The sequence below is a fragment of the Ahaetulla prasina genome, unplaced genomic scaffold (genome assembly GCF_028640845.1).
Source record: "Ahaetulla prasina isolate Xishuangbanna unplaced genomic scaffold, ASM2864084v1 Contig286, whole genome shotgun sequence".
NCBI lineage: Eukaryota > Metazoa > Chordata > Lepidosauria > Squamata > Colubridae > Ahaetulla > Ahaetulla prasina.
The window spans coordinates 1-2,500 of NW_026682049.1; positions in this window are offsets into that span (position 1 = coordinate 1).

Consider the following 2,500-nt stretch of genomic DNA (forward strand, 5'->3'; position numbering starts at 1 on the left):
GCAAGATTTTCATTCTACCCCTGACCATTTTTAACTTTCTCACAAAGCCTGAAAAGTATTCAGAGATAAAAATAGGTTGTGTTTTGTGTTTTACTGCGGCAAAACAATGCCGGATGCAACTACAGGCGACAGAAAACAAACAACCCAAAGTTTAGCAAAAAAATAAAATAAAAATAGATTAAAGTGACGTCTCGCTAACCAACAATATGTGCATGACTGAGAATTTGGAACCCTGATCAAAAGCAGATTTCCTAATAAATTAGTTGAAACCGACCACAAATAATAAAAAATAAACCCAGAAACAAAACCCCGCCCCTCCTATAAAACATAATACAAATAACTTTTTAGTCTTTCGGTCACTGTAAAACCTTAAGGACTGAACGATTCCTTCTCTCTTTATAGACAGATATAGACATAAGTACAGATTTCCTGAACATTTTTTTAAAATAACTTTTTCTTTTTTGCTGTAGGAAAAAGAAACACACAAATAGAAAGAAAACCTGAAAGATGGCTGAAATTGATCCTGAGAGAACCAGGTTATTCTGAAGAAACTTCGTGAATCTGGGGCGTAGATTTTGAGCAAATGTCCCTAAAAACGACAGGGCTTTGTAGCAGCAACGTTTCAAAAAGTAATAATAATGGAGAATGAAATGAAGAGCCAAACACCTCCGGGAAGTAGGAAACGAAGGTGGGTAAGGAGTGGAGGATAATGGCATTTGGGACTTGACAATCAAAGGCCCATCCCTGGAGCTAAGCTATCCATATTGTTCCATGTTCCCTGCTTCTAGGATCTGTCTTCATCCAGTAGAACAGTGATGGTTAACCTTTTCTGGACTGAGAGCCCAAAGTGCACACAAATGCACACGCACGCCTGTCTCTCCAAAATAAAGTGTGCACATGGCCCCGGGCATGTGCCCTGCCCCCCACGCATGGGCGCGCAGCCCCTCAAATGCCCCTCGCATGCGGCAGAGGCCCAAATACCAGCTGGCCGGCAGGAGGTGAGACTCCAACTCATCACTTAAGGACAGAGGAAGAAAATCAGTGCCTCCTCCCAAGACGGTCAAGCCAACAACTCAAGGATTCTACAAATCTCTTTGAGTAATATCGAGCCGACTTGCAGAAGTCAGACTAGAGATAAGGGACTGGCATTCTGTGGCTGGCACGGACAACAGTTCAACAATGCTCCCATCTCTTGTTTGACTCGTTACTTCACATCAAAAGGTGGGGGGGGGGAAATTCTGCAGTGGTTTAACCCTGGAAAAAAGGTAAATGGAAATAGTTCCATCCCACATGATGCCCATTACAGTCAGTAATGTGGAACACATGTGCTTTTTATTTTTCAAGAGGCAACTGGTTTTTCTTTGAAGATGTTTCCCTCCCCATCCAAGAAGTTCCTTCATCCTAAATTGCATGAACAGTGGGATACAATCAAGATCAAGGGAGGTACTAAGACCACTCTATAAAGCCCTAGTAAGGCCCCACCTGGAGTACTGCATCCAGTTTTGGTCACCACACTATAAAAAAGATGTGGAGACTCTAGAAAGAGTGCAGAGAAGAGCAACCAGGATAATTAGGGGACTGGAAGCTAAAACATATGAAGAACGGTTGCAGGAACTGGGTATGTCTAGTTTAATGAAAAGAAGGACCAGGGGAGACATGATAGCAGTCTTCCAATATTTGGAAGGGGGTCCAAATATTGAACCCCCAAATAAAGACAGGAGGGGGTCAAGCTGGTTTCTAAAGCACCTGAAGGCCAGACAAGGAATAATGGATGGAAACTGACCAAGGAGAGATTCAACCTATAAATGAGGAGGAGCTTTCTGACAGTGAGAACAATCAACCCATGGAACAGAAGTTGCCTTCGGAAATTGTGGGAGCTTCATCAGTTGAGATTTTCAAGAAGAGATTGGACTGCCATTTGTCAGAAATGGTGTAGGGTCTCCTGCTTGAGTGGATGGTTGGACCAGATGACTTATAAGGTCCCTTCCAGCTCCATTAATCTGTCTTGAAAAAGCTGAATGAAACGTCTTCAAAGAAAAACCAGAAAGCCTCTTGAAAAACTAAAAAAAGCACCTTTGGAACAATGGATGGAAACTAATCAAGGAGACAACCTTTGAGACAACCATGACCTGGATGACTGAGCATCTCCACTGACAACACAGGACAATGGAGAACCTGAGGAGACCATACCATTTCATTAATGCACATTGCAAAGAAGGGTTCCCTTATAACGACAGACTATCCTTTGGTTTCCATCTGACTTCTTCAAAGCCAGAAGAAGCGTCCCAACCGCTCACAAGTTCTCAGAGGATCAAAGTCATTGCCAATGGGAAAGTCCTCACAGAATCAAAAGTCTGCTCAGGAAGCGTTCAGACCAAAATTGAAGTTTGGAAAAGAAGAACAAGGAAAGAAACCCAACCCCGGAAAAATACTCGCTTAAATCAACCTGATTTGAAATTTCACAGCCGTGTGCTACAAAGTGTAATCATCATTTCTTTTT